This window comes from Oryx dammah, unplaced genomic scaffold (assembly GCF_014754425.2).
Source record: "Oryx dammah isolate SB20612 unplaced genomic scaffold, SCBI_Odam_1.1 HiC_scaffold_11, whole genome shotgun sequence".
Lineage (NCBI taxonomy): Eukaryota > Metazoa > Chordata > Mammalia > Artiodactyla > Bovidae > Oryx > Oryx dammah.
Genome location: NW_024070195.1, coordinates 42,420,775 through 42,434,543, shown reverse-complemented (window position 1 = coordinate 42,434,543; position 13,769 = coordinate 42,420,775).

Here is a 13,769-nt window from a genome sequence, read left to right as displayed (position 1 = left end):
CAAACACTGTCCCCAGCGCCGGTGCTGGAGGGCTCGTGTCCCATGGCGCTGTCCTCCTTTGAGCCTTTGCTCCCCGCTCCAGCAAATATGGACCATGATTCTACAGCCAGCCAGGGCTCTTTTGGGACAAAAGCAAAGGATGGGGCTGAGAGGAGCTTTTCAGGTCTAAGGCAGCCCTATGATCGAAGCTTTAGCTTGTCCTCCAAACAGGCCCCAGGTCCTTGGGTTGGGGCAAAGGCCAGAAAGCCCAGCTGGCTGACTGATAGCAGGGCTGGGAATCCCTGGCAGGCCCCTCCATCAACCCCACACACACACACACCAGCCTCTGCCCTCCTTAGGGACCGCCTGGACAGTGGGTAAGGAAGCCCCAGCATTTTCTGCCTAAGGTGGAGTCAGACAGCAGGCAGGACAGAAAGCTGGAAAGGACTCCCAGGCCCTCTTGTTAGTGGCGCCTGAAAGAGTGTGGATCCCCAAGCCCCTGCTGTCTCCAAGGCTTTCATCCTCACAGCCAGCTGCCTGCAGCACCCCCCACACAGAAATACCGCATGGCAGAGGGGGGTCATGGTCAGGCCACTGCCCTGCCCATCCCCACGCCCTCATTTATCCAGGAAAGCTGAGCCATACACTCGGGGGCTCTGCTCCCTCTAAGGCAGCAGCAATTAGCTGACCACCCCTCGCCTTCCTCCACCTCAGCTTGCCCTTGCCTCCTGTACCCACGAAGACCAACCATCACCTAGACCCCCAAGGGGCACAAAGCGGTGCCAAGAAAGAAAAGCCCTCAGCCACCCACCATCTCCTACCCCCGTGGGCTGCATTTTAATGGCATTTGATTGGATCGGATGTGCTTTTAATTCCCTCCTGGGACATCAGAATGAGGAGGGGAAATCTTTAATTCATCCAACTGAAATATTAATAGAACTCCAACCCGCTGGAGTGGGGTCTGAGGCCCCCCACAACGGGAGACATGGGAGACCAGCAGGAGGCAGGTGGGAGAGAGCCAGGTGGAGGATGGGCTCCACCCGGCCCAGAGGACCTGGGCCACCCCCCATGGGCCCCCTCCCCCAGCCCTCCCCACCTCAGAGACCTGTACCAGCCCTTGAGGGTACAGATGAGGAACTGAGGCCCAGCTGGGGGAGCCACGGGCCAGGGTTGCACAGCACTGTCACTTCCACGCTCAGTCTGACCCCTGGCCCCGGCCCCGGCCCCGTTCTGCACGGCCCAGCTCCGAGCCCACGGCCGCTCAGCCCACAGCTTTTCTGGCCCCGGCGCACGGTGGTCACAGGAGGAGCAGGTCTCCTGAAGCACTGGCTCCACCCCACCACATGTCCCCAACCTGCTGGCAGAGCCTGAATGCCTTCCCAGGGGCAAAGACTTTGCCCGCAACTGCAGAGGCCACGGCTGATGGCAGACAGACCCCTCCAAGAGCAGGAGGTGAGTAGGGAGGAGAGCAGAGCAGGTGAAACCTCCGGGGCACAGAGTGGAACCTGGGAGCAGGAGAGGCCCCCTGTGTTCCCAGGAGGCCATGTCGGGGTGTTCAGGACCGCGAGCTGACCAGGGCTGACCTGCCTGTGCGTGCGTGCGTGCATGCCAGGTCCCTTCAGTAGTGTCCAGGTCTTTGGGACCGTATGACCATAGCCCGCCAGGCTCCTCTGTCCATGGGATTCTCCAGGCAAGAATACTGGAGTGGGTTGCCGTGTCCTCCTCCAGGGGATCTCCCTGACCCAGGGATCAAACCTGCGTTTCTTGTGTCTCCTGCATTGGCAGTAGAGTTCTTCACCACTGACACCACCTGGGAAGCCCAGCCCCAGCCTGTATACCCAGTTAATATGCTCTGTGGTTCAAGTCCAGTATTAGGCTCAAGACCTCTCCACTTGAGCCTAATACACCTGCATTCATCCCCAACTGGACACTCACCACCAGAGGGGCCACGGTCGACCCCTTGACCTCTGCAGCCTCATTTCCTCACTGATCAGGAGGAGACCCCCCCACCAGGGTGACCCACCAGGGTGGTCCCAGTGGATGGCCAGGTGAGATCATGTATGCAGCTCCTGGCTTCCTCCAGTCAGAGACCCTGCGTCCTCCAAGGTCCCTGTCAGCTCTGTGGCTGAATTACCTGCTCTTCTCTCCCAGAAACCCCCTCCCTGAACTTCAAGGCCCAGCTAACTGTCACCCTGGTCCAGAATTCCAGGACACCCAGTTCCCCAGACTAAGGGGGGGCTCCTTCTACCCAGCTCCCATTTCTTCAATCTGTGGTGTTGGAGAAGATTCTTGAGAGTCCCTTGGACTGCAGGGAGATCAATCCAGTCAACCCTAAAGGAAATCAACTCGGAATATTCATTGGAAGGAATTATGCTGAAGCTGAAGCTCCAATACTTTGGCCACCTAATGTGAAGAGCCGATTCGTTGGAAAAGACCCTGATGCTGGGAAAGATTGAAGACAGGAAGACAGGGGGGTGGGGGGCGACAGAGGATGAGATGGTTGGATGGACATGAGTTTGAGCAAACTCCCGGAGATGGTGAAAGACAGGGAAGCCTGGCGTGCTGCAGCGCATGGGGTCGCAAAGAGTTGGGCACGACTGAGCGACTGAACAACAAGCTGGTTCAGAGTCTGGGGATAGACAGCTAGAGGGACACACAGACGGATGACTAGTTAGATGGATTGACGGTCCTGACCTCCCCGGGCCCGTCCTCCCAGAGTTCAGTCCTCAGGAAGCACGTGGGAACTGTGGAGAATGGAGGCGGTGGCCGGGTTTCTGTCCCGGCAGGCTCCGGCAGAAGCGTGGAGCACCAGCAACCCTGCCCCGACCTCCTGAGGACGAGGAACCCCGACGCCCCCCGCCCGCGAACGGTCCTGAGGGGCCTCCTCCCGAAACAGCGCGCGCGGAGCCTCCGCCGCCACGCGGCTCGCATCGCGGACCAGCAGCGCCGCCGGGTGGCCGAGCGCCCGCACTGCGCGCCGGCCCGGCCCGGGAGGGTCCGCGCGTCTCAGCCGGACCGGGCCCGGGTCTACGCTGCCCCAGGACTCAGAGCCCTCCCCGCTCCGACGCCTGGAGAAACACTCGGATCGAGAGGACTGTTTTTCACTGGAGCAGATCCTGGGAGGAGGCAGCGGCGGCGGCGGGGGATGGGGTCTATTTCGCGGCTCCCTCCTGGCTGGGCCACCGCCTCCTCGGAAACGGATTCCTGCGGCGGCGGGGCTCACCTGCGCTGAAGGCAGAGAGGGGTGGGGGAGGCACTCCCCCCCAGGTGCAGCGGGCCAGGAGGCATCGGGTGAGGGCTGTCCTAGATTCCCGGGCTCAAGGAAGGCAGAGTGAGTGGGGGGACCGCACCGAGGAGGCGCCTGCAGCTGAAGCCGCCCCTCCAGCCTTCCCAGCCAGCTCTGGCCTCTCTCCCCAGGTCAACATTTCTGTGCTCCCACTGTGCGCCTGGCCCTGGTCGCCAACTTCATAGCGCATTAGAGTCACCTGGGGAGCTTTCAAAACTCCGCACCTCAAGCCAGTCAAACTAGACTCTGTGGGGCCGCCAGGTGCGGTCACCCCGGGACGCACCTTGCAGCTGCGTCAGATGCCGCGGGGCCGACCTGACAGGCGCAGGGTCGGCGGGCTGTGTCCCGGGTCGCCCTATCACCCCCGTCACAGCCCTGAGAGGTCCAGAGACCGCCTGCTCATCACAGAGACTCCTGGAGCTGAACAAGCACCCAGCCCCCTAGACAAGCCTGTGCAAACCGAGGCTTCCTCAACTCAAAGTCCCAGCAGGCATCGGTACTGGGCCGGCATGTTTGCTGAGAGTACAGCCGTGTCCTGCCACGGCCCGGGATCTGAGGACTGAAAGATGAGACGAGCGGGAAACCCAGGGAAAGAGCTTCTTCCAAATTGGAAAGTGCAGTGGGGGGAAGTGGGGGGGGGGGCAGTGCCCACTGGGACCCTACCAAGCCTCAGTGCTGGCAGCCACAGCGAGACTTTTTTTCTTAATTGAGGAATATAGTTGATTTACAATGCTGTGTTAATTACTGCTGTACAATGAAGTGATTCAGTTATACACACTCACACACACACATTCTTTTCATATATATTCTTTTCCACTGTGGTTTATCACAGGATACTGAATACAGTTCCTTGTGCTATACAGTAGGACTTGCTGTTTACCGGTTCTGTATATAAAGCTTCCATCTGCCAGCCCCAGCCCGCCCCAGCCCTCCTCCAAATCCCTCCCCCTTGGACACCTCCAGTCTGTCTCTATGCCCTGATTCCATGTCCGTCTTGTAGACGAGTTCATCTGTGTCATAGGTGAGATTCCGCATATAAGTGGTACTGCGTGGCATTTGTGTCTCTCTTTCTGGCGCACTTAGTTTGGTCAGTTCTAGTTGCATCCATGTTGCTGCGAGTGGCATTATTGCCTCCTTTATGGCTGAGCAGCATTCCACTGCATATGTGTGCCACACCTGCTTTATTCTCCTCTGCCGTGGACATTGCGGTTGTTCCCATGTTTTGCCTATTGTGAGTAGTGCTGCTATAAACAGAGGAGTGCGTGTATCTTTTTGAGTTACAGTTTTGTCTGGATATATGTGCAGGAGTGGGAATGTTGGATCACATGGTAACTCTATATTTAGTTTTCTGGGAATTGTGAGACTGTTTTCCACAATGGCTCCACCAGCTTACCTTCCCACCAACATCCCAGCTACACTCTTTCAGACGAGAGGAGAGAGAAGGCTCCTGGGACCTTTGCTTTATTCTAGACCCTTTGAAGGAGCTCAGTGAGGAAAGCAAAGCACTAACAGCTGTGAATTAGCATTTCGGTCCCGTTTTACGGATGAGAGGACTGAATTCAAAGGGGTGATATGCTTTGTCCAAGGGCACTGGACAAACGAATCCGCAAGTCCTGTCTGTTCCACCTCCAAAATGGATCCTAAATCTACAACAGCATGGGTGAAACACACAGATGTCCTACTGAGCAAAAGAAACCAGACCAAATATACATAATGGGTGACTGTGATTCCATTCACGCAAAGTATAAGAAGAGGTCACCAGTAACCTGCAGTGAGAGAAGTCAGTATTGGCTGCCCTTGAGGGGGCAGTGACCTAAAGGAGGGTGAGAGGCCTCTCGGGTTGGTATGTTCCCCCTTTTATCTGGATGCTAACAACATGGCTGTGTTCCTTCTGTGAGAGTCAGTTTTTCTGCAACAAAAATGTCAATAAATACACAATTCTGAACAAGTTGAAATGAGGGCTCCAAAGCTCCTTCACCTTTCTCTCCAGCTCACATCTGCTTCTCTCTGCCACCCAGCTCATCCAGAAGGCAGGACACATGATGTTCCAGCTGGAAACCTTTGCTTGCAAGCAACAAGATGACTCTGGCCAACTTAAGCAAAAAAATTTTTTAAGTAACAGGAACTGAATTGACAATTCATGTGTAACTTCCCAGTGGTCTCTGCCAGGTCATCAAGAGACCCAAGCTGGGTTCCAGGTTGCCTCAAGATAATGGCAGCTGCCAAAATCCAAATCTCTCCACACATCCTCCCAAAGCCATTCAGAACAATGGGGAGAGTAAATAACAGTACCATGGCCCCCTGCCCCCACCCCCACCATCAGCAGGACCAGGACACCCTTCTTTTTTTCCTAGGTTTACCAAAACTGTTGAGAGTTGACCATTCCAGGACAGTTTTTCTAAGTACTTGATAGGCCCTTTCGTGTTTATATTGTTTTTCCTGGAAAGTCTTTTCTGGGGGGAGTTACACTTTTGTGTGATCTCAGTTCTATTCTACTGTTTTGGTTTTCTGGTTTTTGGGCACTCCAATTATGGGTATGTTGGATCATTGCTTATCTTTTAAAAAAATATTTATTTATGTGGCTGTGTTGGGTTTAAGTTGCAGCACATGAGATATTCGCTCTTCACTGCAGTGCGAAAGACCTTTAGTTGCCACACGTGGAATCTAGCTCTCTGACCAGGGATTGAACCCAGGCCCCCCTGCTTTGGGAATGCAGAGTCTTAGCCCCTGGACCACCAGGGAAGTCCCTCTTTGCTTATCTTTAACCATCTCTTTCTCTCTGATGCATTTTTACTTTGAGATTGATTTTTTGTTCTCTTGGATTTTTTTCATTCCTTTTATGATGTGAATGCCTCTCATGATATTTTCAGTTGAGTACATTGCAATTTAATCTTTGCTTGTGAGATGATGTTGACTTTTTCCTCTATTTCTTTCTTGATTTTTGCTAACTCTCACTTCCCGTTTCTCATTTTTAGGTCCATTTCTGTAGATCTTAAAATTTCTGATTTACAGTGGGTTTTTTTTTTTTTTTCGTATCTACAAAAGTTTAAGGATATTTAGTGCAGTTTGGAGTGTTGTGTTCCACTTTTCCTCTGCCTGGTAGAGTTCTTCTGGAGGAGAATTTCCATCAGCTGAAGTGTTTTGATTCTCATCTTCCATTTTTTTTCTTTGACTGTACATTGTCTGATTTTTTGCATTCATTTTGAACTATCTTCTCTTTCCCTTGACCAAATAATAGGCGTTTGTAGATAAGATGAGAGGTTTGGGTGACTTTTATTAGAGTTCTTAGTTCTAGAGCATCCTGTTCTATTGGTAGACCAGCGAAGCTTTTAATAAATCAATGAATGACGTGTTTTCTGGGGAGAGAGTTTATATGTCTTTTGATTTAATGATATGTGGCCCAAATGTGCTCCAGAAAGTATACAATGCCATCTCAGTAGTATTCTTGCCAAAAATGTTGAATCAAATCATGCAGACACCACCAGGCAAACACGAATTGTAGGATATTCTGCAAGACAACTGGACTGCATTAGAGACGGCAATGTCCTGAAAGACAACATACAGGGGGATTGTTCTAGGATACTAAAGAATCATGACAATTAAATGCAGTGTATAACTTGGATTGACTCCCAGCTTTGTTTAAATAGGTATCAAGGACATCATTGGGACAATTTTAAGTGCTGACTGGGTTTTAGATAATATTATTGTGTCTGTGTCAATCCTAAAGGAAATCAATCCTGGATATTCATTGGAGGGACTGACGCTGAAGCTGAAGCTCCAATACTGTGGCCACTGAATGCAAAGGACTGACTCATTAGAAAACACCCTGATGCTAGGAAGATTGAAAGTTGGAGGAGAAGGGATGAGATGGTTGATTGGCATCACCAACCTGATGGACATGAGTTTGAACAAGCTCCAGGAGTTGGTGATGGACAGGGAAGCCTGGCACGCTGCAGTTCATGGGGTCACAAAGAGTTGGACACAACTAAGCGACTGAACAACATTGTGTCAGCATTGAATTTATGGGGTTGTGTGTTAGCTTTTTCTGTTTGTTTTGTTTTTTAACTAATTAATTTATTTATTTGGGATTGGAATGAAAACTGACCTTTTCCAGTCCCGTGGCCACTGCTGAGTTTTCCAAATTTGCTGCCATATTGAGTGCAGCACTTTCACAGCATCATCTTTCAGGATTTGAAATAGCTCAACTGGAATTTCATAGTGATACTTCCTAAGGCCCACTTGACTTCACATTCCAGGATGTCTGGCTCTAGGTGAGTGATCACACCATCATGATTATCTGGGTCGTGAAGATCTTTTTTGTACAGTTCTTCCGTGTATTCTTGCCACCTCTTCTTAATATCTTCTGCTTCTGTTAGGTCCATACCATTTCTGTCCTTTATCGAGCCCATCTTTGCATGAAATGTTCCCTTGGAATCTCTCACTTTCTTGAAGAGATCTCTAGTCTTTCCCATTCTGTTGTTTTCCTCTATTTCTTTGCATTAATCGCTGAGGAAGGCTTTCTTATCTCTCCTTGCTGTTCTTTGGAACTCTGCATTCAGATGCTTTTATCTTCTCTTTTCTCCTTTGCTTTTCTCTTCTCTTCTTTTCACAGCTATTTGTAAGGCCTCCTCAGACAGCCATTTTGCTTTTTTGCATTTCTTTTCCATGGGGTTAGAGGAGAGTGAAAAGGTTGGCTTAAAGCTCAACACTCAGAAAACTAAGATCATGGCATCTGGTCCCATCACTTCATGGGAAATAAATGGGGAAACAGTGGAAACAGTGGCAGACTTTATTTTGGGGGGCTCCAAAATCACTGCAGATGATGATTGCAGCCATGAAATTAAAAGACGCTTACTCCTTGGAAGGAAAGTTATGACCAACCTAGATAGCATATTGAAAAGCAGAGACATTACTTTGCCAACAAAGGTCCATCTAGTCGAGGCTATGGTTTTTCCAGTGCTCATGTATGGATGTGAGAGTTGGACTGTGAAGAAAGCTGAGCCCCGAAGAATTGATGCTTTTGAACTGTGGTGTTGGAGAAGACTCTTGAGAGTCCCTTGGACTGCAAGGAGATCCAACCAGTCCATCCTAAAGGAGATCAGTCCTGGGTGTTCATTGGAAGGACTGATGCTGAAGCTGAACTCCAAAACTTTGGCCACCTCATGTGAAGAGTTGACTCATTGGAAAAGACCCTGATGCTGGGAAGGATTGGGGGCAGGAGAAGGGGACGACCGAGGATGAGATGGCTGGATGGCATCACTGACTTGATGGAAGTGAGTTTGAGTGAACTCCAGAAGCTGGTGATGGACAGGGAAGCCTGGCGTGCTGCGATTCATGGGGTCGCAAAGAGTCAGACACAACTGAGCGACTGAAATGAACTGAACTGAACTGAACTGATGCCAGGTCTTAGTCGGGGCATGCAGACTTCTCTCTAGTTGTGACCCATGGACTTTAGAGATTTGGGCTCAGTAATTGTGGCACTCAGAATTGTTGCCCTGTGGCATGTGGGAGGGATCTTAGTCCCCTCACCAGGATTCAAACCTGCATCCCCAGTGCTGGAAGGAGAATTCTTAACCACTGGACCACCAGGGAGACCTAGAGGAAAAGAACCAGGGAAGTCGCTTGTGTGCTTGCGTGTTAGTTTTTAAAATATTCCCCCAAACTCCTAGACACTCCTCCAATCAAGAATGGGGCTTGGTAGTTCCCTGGCGGTCCAGTGGTCCACACTTCCACTGCAGGGGCCACAGTTCCATCCCTTGTCAGAGAACTAAGACCCCACAGGCTGCACAGTGCAGACAAAAAGAAAGGAAAAAGAAACAAGTCTGAGGATGTATGTGAACAAAATGGCAAAATATGTGAACCTAAGTGAAGGGAATAAGAATTTCATTGCACTATTCTCCCAACCTTGCAGCTTTCTAAACTTTCCAGTGTGCACATGGGGGGTAGGGGCACTGGAAACCAGAGAGAGACAGGGTTTACTTGAGACGCCCAGCTTATGGAACTGGGAAAAAACACAGCTGACTAACCAGGTCTCAAAGTGTCGGGCATGACTGAGAGACTAACACTAAATAGTAGCCAGGTCTCAGGGAGGACAAGACAGGAAGCAGAGCTCCAGCAGCCCTCGTCTTCAGGGACTTGTTGTGGAAGCTGAGCCCCAACCATCTCACCTTCCTGTGAATTTCTGCACAAGGTCCAAACCCCAGGAGAGAATCTCACTGGTCCAGCCCACCAGTGATGGGCCCACCCCTTCGTCTGTCCACCCTATCAGACCACAGGGAGGGGGGCGCTTCCCAAAAGAAAATGAGGAGGCTATCATTTGGGGATGAGGGGGAAAAGCACAAATGTTCTATCCCCAGGGCCTCCAGAGTCTGAATTTGAAATCATGCTGCTTTCCACGCAAGAAAAGGATTGACCACTACTCCTTGGATCCCAGTTTCAAAAAATCCACAGGGAAGGGATTAATTCTCTTTTCCTTGATCCAGTTGGCACTGGCCAGGGTTGTGGTAATACAATTGGCCCCATCCCAATCACATGACTCCTCCTCATCCCGTCAGCCACCGCCAAGGATCTGAAGCCATACAATAATATGGTTGCTATATACGTTATGGGGGGAATTCCTAGAGAAGGGAGTTCTGAGTAGACCTTGTCCACTGCACAGGGTGGACTCAGAATACCCTGGGGACCTAGAGGAAAAGAACAAGGCTTGACCCCAGTAAGTCAGGGAAGCTGGGAGCTGGAGGTAGTGGGGAGTTGCCCAGACAGACAGCTAGGAAGGCCTTCCCCATCTCAGAGAGACCTACTGTGGCAGGCACTTTGGGGCTCTCACCTTACCCTGCCCCACACAGCACTGGGTGCCCACCAGGCCAACGTTTTCCAGCCCCCAGGATCTTGCACAGGAAAAAAAGAGAGATGACAATTTCTCTTTGTCATCTGGATGGAAAATGTGCCTGGATGGAAAATCACAAACTGGGGGACTTCCCTGGCAGTTCAGTGGTTAAAATTCCATGTTTCCAGTGCAGGGGGTACAGGTTCACCCCCTGGTTGGGGAGCTAGGATCCCACATGCTGTGTGCAAAAAAAACACAACTTTTTTTTTTTTCTTTAAAGCAAATCACAAACCGCCCCTGGCCTGAGTGAGAAAGAAAACCCCCCAGCCGTAGACAGATGGGAGGAAGAAAATGACGCTTTCTGCAGCCTGGCCAGGTCCCTCCCTGCTGCTCAGCTCGGTGCCCTTTGTGCCCCTTTGTGCCCGCTGAACGGAGTTCTTTTCCTCCCAGCCTAGGTCCTCACCTTTGCAGAGCAAAGAGGGCAGAGCCAACTGAGCACCTGGGAGGGCTCAGGAGGGTTCAAGACCAGGGTGACTGCCGGCTGGTGGGCGGAGGGGCGGGTTTCCGTGAGAGGTGACGCTGGAACCGGGACCAGGGACCCCGGACTCCTCCACAAAGCTGGCTTTGGCCCGGCCACTTGACCTCTCTGAAAAGTGGCCACGGGCAGCAACGAAAATCTCTCACTTGGCTGCCAAGGATGGAGCGAGAGGCTGAGGGTAAACTGTGCTCCTCCCGCGGGGCGGGCAGCGTCTGGCCCGCGGGGCAGGAAGCGACCTGAGAAGGAAGCCGTGGGCCTGAGACGGGGGACCGGGAGCGCCAGGCCTGCGCAGAGCCCCCTCCCTCCAGCCACAGCGCAGTGAGTGTTGGCAGCCAGGAGACGGGCCTCAGGGTCAGCTTTGGGGGCTGGGTGTCCCTGCCGACGCAGATGCACACAGGCATCTCCAGGGACGGAAGCTGCCCCCTCCTCCCTGTGGGGTGTCTCAGGACAGCGCTCCGGGCAGCCCTGTCCTCCGCCGGCCCCCACGCGGGGCCCGGGAGGACGGGTCAGCTTCTCCCCCGAGAGGCGCGGCCCGTCTTCGGGCCTTCGTTTTCAGCTCGGCCGCTGGCCGATGTTGGCCAGCAGAGGGCGCGCCGACACCCCTTTTGTGCATTTCTCCTTTGCACCCGCTCCCCCTTCCTAAGCGCGCTGGGGCCCCGGACAGGCGGAAGGGAGCCGGAATAACATTTACCAGCCATTGACCGAGCACCTGCTGCGGCCAGGCCCTGGGCAGGGCCCTGCACACTAGTCCCGGACCCTCACGACGACCCCTCCAGGTAAACAGCATCACCCTCTTTACAGCGGAGGGAGCTGAGGCTCCCAAAAGTTATGTGTGGAGGCATTTTCCACCATGTGGACACACCTGGGTCCATCATTCACTCAGCAAACTGGAGGCTTAAATTAAAGGCATTCCTTAGAAATTCAGTGGTAAGGGAAACGCCCCAACCAAAGAGCTGGAAACGAGGAAACCAGGTCTGGGACCCTCTTCACTCTAGCCCGCTGTTAGCTGGTCCCAGGCACAGGCATGGTCCTGGTCCTTCCAGCTTTGTCCTCTTGGGGCACCAGGGCCCAAGGCAGCCCACCTACCGCTGCCCCCTGACCAAGCCCACAGCCAGGCCTGGGCTCAGGGACACCAGGAGCCCCGCCTTGTCTCTCAGCCCCAGCCGGGGTCTCAGCCTGTGCCCAGCGTCCAGGCGCTTCACTCCCCTGGGTCTCCAGGGTCCTCTGCCGTCAGCAGATCCTGGCCTGAGCTTGCTCCCTAGAGAGCGAGGCTTCAGTCTACCGGCCTCAGGGATGGGGCTTCCTGGGTGGCAAGAGCAGGGCCACTCACGCCAGGGGCTCCTGGCACTGCCTCCCAGGGAGGGCCCCTGGAGCAGGCTACTGGGACACCGAGTGGGTGCCCGCCAGGAGGCTGCACTGGTCCCTGGGCCCAAAGGCGGCTCAGTTCAGGGGGCTCTATCACAAGCCACTCTGTTTCTCTCTCCCAAATCCAGCTTTTGTCCTCTCCTGCCATTCCTTCCCGCCATCTCAGCTTTCTGGCAATGTTCAGGCACAAACAGGCCCAGAGCCAACTGAAACTCACCTCAGTGTGGTCACTCCCTCCTCGGTAGGGTATGTTCCCTGCCAAGCAGCCTGCAGGAGGGAGGCAGAGGTGAGGAGCTGCCCACATCACCTCCCTGGGGTGTTAGCGTCTCCCTGCTGTGAATGATGTCTCACGGGGTGGGCAGTGGGCCTGCAGGGTCCCCTGGCTGTTCAGCGCACTGTGAGATTTCACCCATCCCTCCCCTCAGCGCCCTCCCCAGGGTCCACCCCACCTTTGCTGTTGCTGAGGGTCCCTTGCCCAATAGCCAGCCCTTCCCCCGGGGACCCCTAGTTCAGTTCAGTTCAGTCACTCAGTCATGTCCGACTCTTTGCAACCCCATGGACTGCAGCACGCCAGGCATTCTTATCCATCACCAACTCCTGGAGCTCGCTCAAACTCATGTCCATTGAGTCGGTGATGCCATCCAACCATCTCATCTTCTGTCGTCCCCTTCTCCTCCTGCCTTGAATCTTCCCCAGCATCAGGGGTTTTTCAAATGAGCCAGTTCGCATCAGGTGACCAAAGTATTCGAGTTTCAGCTTTAGCATCAGTCCTTCCAATGAATATTCAGGACTGATCTTTAGGATGGACTGGTTGGATCTCCTTGCAGTCCAAGGGACTCTTAAGAGTCTTCTCCAACACCACAGTTCAAAAGCATCAATTCTTCGGTGTTCAGCTTTCTTTATGGTCCAACTCTCACATCCATACATGACCACTGGAAAAACCATAGCTTTGACTAGACGGACTTTTCTTGGGAAAGTAATGTCTCTGCTTTTTAATATGCTGTCTAGGTTGGTCATAGCTTTTCTTCCAAGGAGCAGGCGTCTTTTAATTTCATGGCTGCAATCACCATCCACAGCGATTTTGGAGCCCAAGAAAATAAAGTCTGTCACTGGCTACATCGTTTCCCTGTCTATTTGCCATTAACCCCCAAGTTAGGTCCCCTGCTGCCCCCGCCCTGCCTGCCCTCCTCTCCTCTCTCCCCTGCTTCCGTGGTCATCAGGGAGATCAGCCTAGCCAGGGAATGAGATCCCAGGCCCGCTTTCCACACGCACCCTCACCCTCACATTTGGTCTTTACTGCAAGCAACTGAACTCAAGCACGATGGCTTAAGTAGGAAGGAAATGATTAGAAAATATAAATGGTCTTCTGCTTCAGGAATTAAGGCATCATGGCTGAGAAGAACAGCCAAACTCTGAAAAACATATTTACCTGTGATGTGGTTGATCTGATGAAAGATACAGGATGTCCCCAAGGAGAGCCCATCCTGGAAGAGGGGCCAGGGCCTGGCAGGGCTGGGGCAATAGGCAGCTGATAAATTCCCCTCCATTACTGGGAAACTGAGGGCTTCGCAGGTGGTGCTAGGGAAGAGCCTGCCTGCCAATGCAGGGGACACAAGAGATGAGGGTTCGATCCCTGGGTTGGGAAGATCCCCTGGAGAAGGGCATGGCAACCCACGCCAGTGTTCTTGCCCGGAGAATCCCATGGACAGAGGAGCCTGGCAGGCTACAGTCCGTGGGGTCACAGAGAGTCGGACACGACTGAGGGACAGCGTGCA